The following is an 8,666-nucleotide window of genomic DNA, read 5'->3' on the forward strand; positions in this document are numbered from 1 at the left end:
GGTTGGAGGAGACCAGCTGGTCGTTGGTGTTCTGCTTTCACTCTTCTGCAGACATCACATTCATTCACGAATTGAGCAATCTCTCGCTTCATTCGAGTCCACCAATATGACTGCTTGAGGTCATGGTACATCTTTGTACTTCCAGGATGAATGGATAGGAGGGAATTGTGTGCCTCATTCATGATGACTTTTCTCAGATCACCTTTTGGAACCACAATTCGATCCTCGAAGAAAAGAGTATCTTTGTCATCCAAGCGATAGCACTTGTATTTAGGAATGCCCTTGTCAATACCACCCAAAGTCTTCATAGTCCAACAGTCCGGCATAAGCATATAGTCCGGTTGTCCGAGGACCCCCTAATCCTAGACTCCCTCACCATGGTCGTAGAAAATGGTTAAGTCCAACAGCAAAACATTTTAAGCTTCTGATGTTGGGGGCGCCATGCAATTTTTCTGGGGGGCATACTTACTAACATGGCGCCTTAAGCTAGGGCGCTGTGTCCACCACATACATTCATTCCACACATACATTAGTTTCCACCACATACATTCATTCCACACATACATTAGTTTCATGACTTACATAGTTCAACCACCCAAAAGGTTCACGACATACATAAGTTCGACCACCCAAAAGGTTCACGACATACATAAGTTCGACCACCCAAAAGATTCACGACATACATAAGTTCGACACATCATTAGTTTCACACCCCAAGCCAATAAGCGAAGCCTCGACCACCACCATCAGCACGGCCACGTCCTCGAGCTCCATCGTCACCACTGCCATGCCCTCGAGCTCCACCGTCACCACTGCCACGCCCTCGAGCTCCACCGTCACCACGGCCACGTCCTCGAGCTCCACCATCACCACTGCCATGCCCTCGAGCTCTAGCATCACCACGGCCATGTCCTCGAGCTCCAACGTCACCACGGCCACATCCTCGAGCTCCACCATCACCACGGCCACGTCCTCGAGTTGCACCGTCACCACAGCCACGTCCTCGAGCACCAGCGTCACCACAGCCATGTCCTTGAGCTCCACCATCACCGTGGCTGACACCACCATCACCACCATCACCATCTCGTTTTGATCTCTTTCTTTTGCCCCATGAGCTACTACCTCTATTATTGTGCCCCTCGTTGTTACATTCACCGCAATGGCTGGTAACATGAGGCTCTGTGAAATGTTGGATCCCCCATTCCTTATAGAATCCACCACCCCAATCATCCATGTCACCCAAGAAACGCTTTGTCTTTCCTCTTCCACGTGTCACCACCTTCATTTCCAAATCAGGGTATAGTGGGGGTCCATGGTATTCCGACCATTTAGATTGGTCTAGATAGGGATGAAACCTCGCAGCCCATGTAACTTTTACCGCATCGATCGAATACTCCTCCAATCTTACATTGTTGGTCATGTTGACACTCATATTTCTAGTGCGAGATGCAGCCATCAACTGATAGCACGGGAGATGATACAATGTAGGCCTCTCGCATGAACACGCACCCATCTTAAGATAAACCTTGAAGGAGCCACCTCCATATGGCACGCCGTCACGCGACATTCCACCATGCTCATCAACTTGGTAAATCAATTCTATGTTATCAAAGGACTAGATTTTGTGTGAATCTGCCTTCCTTGCTTGGTATTCCATCCAATCGTCGACCCTTGGTGGATACTTGTACATCTTTTTGGCCTTGTTTTTCCCGAACATCAAGTTGGATGTTTCTAAAGGAAATATGCCCTAGAGGCAATAATATAGTTATATTTATTTCCTTATTTCATGATAAATGTTTATTATTCATGATATAATTGTATTAACCGGAAACTTAGTACATGTGTGGATACATAGACAAACAGAGTGTCACTAGCATGCCTCTACTTGACTAGCTCGTTGAATCAAAGATGGTTAAGTTTTCTATCCATAGACATGAGTTATCATTTGTTTAATGGGATCACATCATTAGAGAATGATGTGATTGACTTGACCCATTCCGTTAGCTTAGTACTTGATCGTTTAGTATATTGCTATTGCTTTCTTCATGACTTATACATGTTCCTATGACTATGAGATTATGCAACTCCCGGATACCAGAGGAACACTTTGTGTGTTACCAAACGTCACAACATAACTGGGTGATTATAAAGGTGCTCTACAGGTGTCTCCGATGGTACTTGTTGAGTTGGCATAGATCGAGATTAGGATTTGTCACTCCGATTGTCGTAGAGGTATCTCTGGGCCCTCTCGGTAATGCACATCACTATAAGCCTTGCAATCAATGTGACTAATGAGTTAGTTGCAGGATGATGCATTACGGAACGAGTAAAGAGACTTGCCGGTAATGAGATTGAACTAGGTATTGAGATATCGACGATCGAATCTCGGGCAAGTAACATACCGATGACAAAGGGATCAACGTATGTTGTTATGCGGTTTGACCGATAAAGATCTTCGTAGAATATGTAGGAGCCAATATGAGCATCCAGGTTCCGCTATTGGTTATTGACTCGATATGTGTCTCAGTCATGTCTACATAGTTCTCAAACCCGTAGGGTCCGCATGCTTAACATTCGATGACAATTTGTATTAAAGAGTTATGTGATTTGATGATCGGAGATTGTTTGGAGTCCCGGATGAGATCATGGACATGACGAGGAGTATCGAAATGGTCGATACATAAAGATCGATATATTGGAAGGCTATATTCGGACATCAGAAAGGTTCCGAGTGATTTGCGTATTTTTCGGAGTACCGGAGAGTTACGGGAATTCGTATTGGGCCTTAATGGGTCATATGGGAAAGGAGAGAAAGACCTCAAGGGTGGCCACGCCCCTTCCCCATGGACTGGTCCGAATTGGACTAGAGAAGGGGGCCGCCCCCTTCCTTCCTTCTCCTTCTCCCTTCCCCTTTTCCTATTCCATGTGGGAGGTGGAATCCTACTAGGACTAGGGAGTCCTAGTAGGACTCCATACTTTGGGCGTGCCCTATGAGGGCCGGCCTCCTCCTCCCACCATCCTTTATATACGTGGCTAGGGGGCACCCCATAGACACACAAGTTGATCATTGATCTCTTAGCCGTGTGCGGTGCCCCCCTCCACCATAATCCACCACAGTCATATCGTTGCAGTGCTTAGGCCAAGCGCTGCGCCGGTAGCTTCATCATCATCGTCATCACACCATCATGCTAACGAAGCTCTCCCTCGACACTCTGTTAGATCGTGAGTTCGTGGGACGTCACCGAGCCGAACGTGTGCAGATCGCGGAGGTGTCGTGCGTTCTGTACTAGGATCGGTCGATCATGAAGACATACGACTACATCAACCGTGTTGTCATAACGCTTCTGCTTACGGTCTATGAGGGTACGTAGATAACACTCTCCCCTCTCGTCGCTATGCATCACCATGATCTTGCGTGTGCGTAGGAAATTTTTGAAATTACCCCATTACCCAACAGTGGCATCAGAGCCAATTTTATGCGTAGATGTTATATGCACGAGTAGAACACAAAGAGTTGTGGGTGATAATAGTCATACTGCTTACCAGCATGTCATACTTTGATTTGGCGGTATTGTTGGATGAAGTGGCCTAGACCGACATTACATGACCGCGTTCATGAGACTGGTTCTACCGACGTGCTTCGCACACAGGTGGCTAGTGGGTGTCTGTTTCTCCGACTTTAGTTGAATCGAGTGTGGCTACACCCGGTCCTTGTTGAATGTTAAAACAACACACTTGATGAAAAATCATTGCGGTTTTGATGCGTAGGTAAGAACGGTTCTTGCTAGAAGCCCTTAGCAGCCACGTAAAACTTGCAACAACAAAGTAGAGGGCGCTAACTTGTTTTTGCAGGGCATGATGTGATGTGATATGGTCAAGACGTGATGAGATATAAATTGTTGTATGAGATGATCATGTTTTGTAACTGTTATCGGCAACTGGCAGGAGCCTTATGGTTGTCTCTTTATTGTATGAAATGCAATCGCCATGTAATTGCTTTACTTTATCACTAAGCGGTAGCAATAGTCGTAGAAGCAATAGTTGGTGAGACGACAGCGTTGCTACGATGGAGATCAAGGTGTCACGCCGGTGACGATGGAGATCATGACGATGCTTCGGTGATGGAGATCATGAGCACAAGATGATGATGGCCATATCATGTCACATATTTTGATTGCATGTGATGTTTATCTTTTATGCATCTTATTTTGATTAGTATGGCGGTAGCATTATAAGATGATCCCTCACTAAATTTCAAGGTATAAGTGTTCTCCCTGAGTATGCACCGTTGCTACAGTTCTTCGTGCTGAGACACCATGTGATGATCGGGTGTGATAAGCTCTACGTTCACATACAACGAGTGCAAGCCAGTTTTGCACATGCAGAATACTCGGGTTAAACTTGATGAGCCTAGCATATGCAGATATGGCCTCGGAACACTGAGACCGAAAGGTCGAATGTGAATCATATAGTAGATATGTGATCTATAATTTTTGATTGTTCCATGCTATTATATTACCCCTTTTGGATGTTTATGGGCTACATTTTACACATTTATATCATTTTTGGGACTAACATACTAACCGGAGGCCCAGCCTGTATTGCTGTTTTTTGTGTGCCTATTTCAGTATTTCGAAGAAAAGGAATATCAAACGGAGTCCAAACGGAATGAAACCTTCGGGAGCGTGATTTTTGGAACGAACGTGATCCAGAGGACTTGAAGTGCAAGTCAAGAAGCAGCCAAGGCGGCCATGAGAGGGGAGGGTGCGCCCACCCCTACAGGGCGCCCCCTATCTCATGGGCCCCTCGGGCGGCCACCGACGTACTTCTTCCTCCTATATAAGCCTATGTACCCCGAAAACATCCAGGGAGCCAACAAAACACAATTTCCACCGCCGTAACCTTCTATACCCGCGAGATCCCATCTTGGAGCCTTCGTCGACGCTCCGCCGGAGGGGGAATCGACCACGGAGGGCTTCTACATCAACACCATCACTACAAAAAAAAGACAAATCCGTGACATTTTGGGCCGAACGAATTTTTTTCTGTCATACATATGACACTTCTATGACGATAATTGTGACAGAACCCGGTATCATCATAGATGTTGTGGGATCCTACTTCTATGACAAAAAATCATGACAGAATATGGGCTTTTCATCCTGGGCGGGCCGGAGACGCAGCTGCATGACATTCTTTGGACCGTCCATGACGGAAAAAACTGTGGTAGAAGCGAGGGGTAGGAAAATTTCTGGGAGTTGCCGGTTACGATGGGAGGTCGGGGGCCGAGCGATGCGCGTTTCTCTCGTACATACACGCATGTGTGCGAGGCGTTGGCTCTAACTGAACCCGAGCGAGGCGTTGGGCTCTAACTGAACCCGAGCGCTTGCACTGCAGGCTATGCGTTACTGAACCCGAGCAATCGATCGATGCCTTTTAACTGAACCTGATGGAGCGATTCCTTCGCTACTGCTGCTAACTGAAGCCAATCGATTGGATGAACAGTGAGCGTTGCGGGGGGGTGGATGAACAGTGAGCGGTGGAATTGCCTCTGGATGAACAGGAACCCGTGGTGTGGAGGGCTAGATGAATAGTAGACGGTGAAGGGGTGGCCATGGAGGGGTGGTTGAACAAGACCCCGTGGTGTGGAGGGCTGGATGAACAGTAGACGTGGAGGGTTGGATGAATAGTATACGGTGGAGGGTGGTTGAACAGTAGCCGGTGGAGTAGCGCACGGTGGAGGCTGGATGAACAGGAGCCCGTGGAGGCTGGAGGAGGTCGACGGTAGCCCGTCGAGGCTGGAGGACGTCGACGGTGGAGATGAACAGTATCCCGTGGAGTCCCGTTTTGCGGTACGGCACACCCCTCCCCCCCTGTTTCGACCGTAGCGCTCCAACACAACCGTTTCATCCATTTTGCGGTACGCCACACCCCTCCCGATCAACAGGACCCCTGTTTCGACCGTGGGAGGTCCATTTCCTCTGTTTTGCGGTACGCCACACCCCTCCCGATCAACAGGACCCCGTTCCGAACGTGGCCGGTCGAACACAAGGCCGTTTCCTCCGTTCTGCACTACGCCAGGCCTCGTTTCCATCGCCTGTTCCATCCAAGCCGGTTGGCTCCCACACGTTCCGTTGCCTCCCGATGAACACGACGCATTTCGTTGCCTCCCGATGAACACGACGCATTCCGTTGCCTCCCCATGAACATGACACATTCTGTTGCCTCCCCATGAACACGAGCCCTCGCCGTACGTATGCGCGACTAGGCGTTCGAGACCCCGCCCGTATGTACACATACGTGGTCGTATTTTCTTTATTGCACCCTGGCCGCTATATGTACGTGTACATACTACGTGCGCGCCTCTACTGCGACACGTGCGTGCCTCTACTACGACACGTGCGCGCCTCTACATCGACCAGTATGTACATACACGTTCGCAACCAGGATGACAACGCTACGTACGCTTCGACCAGGTGGGTCCCAACTGTCAGGCACTTCCTTGCCTGCGAAGATGTAGCTGGTGGGTCCCAGCAGTCAGGGGGTGAATCGTTTTGGTTTTTTTTTTGCCCGGACGCACTTCCTTGCATGCGAAGGTGTAGCTGCTGGGTCCCAGCAGTCAGGGGGGCAAATTGTTTTTTTTTCGGACGCAATTCCTTGCGTGCGAAGGTGTAGCTGCTGGGTCCCAGCAGTCAGGGGGGCGAATCGTTTTTTTGCCCGGATGCACTTCCTTGCATCATTGCCATCATCATGCCTAGCTAGAAAGGCATTAAAGAAAAGCGCTTGTTGGGAGACAACCCAATATTTAACCATACTGTTTTTTGTCTGTACACATGATTATGCTACTGTATTAATTATGTTTTATAGCTTTTATTTCAATAAAGTTCCAAGACCTTTAGGATGGCTTTTGGTGATAGTTGTGTTGATCCTGCTGAAAATCAGAAAATTTTGCACCCAGTAAATAAATTTTTTTAATTCACAGAAACGTGCTTTTGATATGATTCTTTTTGATCTTGATTGGTACGCAAATTTATTAGGACTTCCTAATTTGGTAGGAGTTTTGGAGTTCCAGAAGTATATGTTTGATACAGATTACTACAGACTGTTATGTTTTTGACAGATTCTGTTTTCTGTGTGTTGTTTGCTTATTTTGATGCATCTATGGCTAGTATTAAGTGGTATGAACCATAGATAAGTTGGAATACAGTAGATATTACACCAATATGAATTTAGAATGATTTCATTACAGTACCTAAGTGGTGGTTTTATTTTCTTATACTAACGGAGCTTACGAGTTTTCTGTTGAGTTTTGTGTTGTGGGGTTTTCAAGTTTTGGGTAAAGATTCGATGGACTATGGAATAAGAAGTGGCAAGAGCCTAAGCTTGGGGATGTACAAGGCACCCCAAGGTAATATTCAAGTACAAGCAAGAGACTAAGCTTGGGGGTGCCCCGGATGGCATCCCCTCTTTCGTCTTCGTTCATGGGTAACTTTACTTGGAGCTATATTTTTATTCATCACATGATATGTGTTTTGCTTGGATCGTCATTTTCTCTTGTTAGTATTTGCTTGATGTTATTTAGAATAATGTTTTGCATCTTTAGTTTCAATAAAAATGTCAAGGATAGCCTTTACCATGCTTATTTTGCTAGTATACATGTTGCTGTTTGAAAACAGAAAGTTTACCGCTGTTGCAAAAAATTCCTAGAAAAGTCAGAGAATGGTATAATGTTGAAACTTTTTGCATAATGAGCTATGATAAATCTTGTACGGCATAGTATTTTTCTAATAATTTTTGGAGTTAGAGAAGTATGATGAATCTTGCACTCTTTACAGACTATACTGTTTTGACAGATTGCTGTTATGTTTGCATATGTTTGCTTGTTTAATGATTCTATTTGAGGATAGGAGTATTAAATATGCAGAGGCATTTAGTATGCAATGTTGAATAATAATGTTAGTGATTTGTTACAGTATAAAATTATAAGGTTTTGCATTGGTTTATACTAACCTATCTCACGAATTCTTGTTGAGTTTGTTGTGGATGAAGCTTTTGATAAAAAGAGAAACCATGATATGAGAGGAATTAAGGAGACACAAAAGTTCAAGCTTGGGGATGCCCAAGGCACCCTAAGATAATATTTCAAGAAGTCTCAAGCATCTAAGCTTGGGGATGCCTCGGTAGGCATCCCACCTTTCTTCTTCAACAACTATCGGTTAGTATCGGTTGAACCTAAGTTTTTGCTTCTTCACATGAGTTGTGCTATCCTTGCAATGTTATTTTGTTTTGCTTGCTGTTTGAATACAATACCAAGATCTGAAATTCCTTGATGAGAGAGAGTCTTCGTATAGTTGCACAATTATTCGACTACTCATTGATCTTCACTTATATCTTTTGGAGTAGTTTGTCATTTGCTCTAGTGCATCACTTATATATTTTAGAGCACGGCGGTGGTTATATTTTGTAGAAATTGCTAGTCTCTCATGGTTCACTTACATCTTTTTGAGAGTCTTTTAGAACAGCATGGTATTTGCTATGGTTACAAATTTGGTCCTAGAATGATGAGCATCCAAGTTGGGTATAATAAACACTATCATAGAAAGTGAATTGGATGCTATGATCAATTTGATACTTGATAATTGTTTTGAGATATGGAGGTAGTGATA

This window comes from Triticum dicoccoides, chromosome 3B (assembly GCF_002162155.2).
Source record: "Triticum dicoccoides isolate Atlit2015 ecotype Zavitan chromosome 3B, WEW_v2.0, whole genome shotgun sequence".
Lineage (NCBI taxonomy): Eukaryota > Viridiplantae > Streptophyta > Magnoliopsida > Poales > Poaceae > Triticum > Triticum dicoccoides.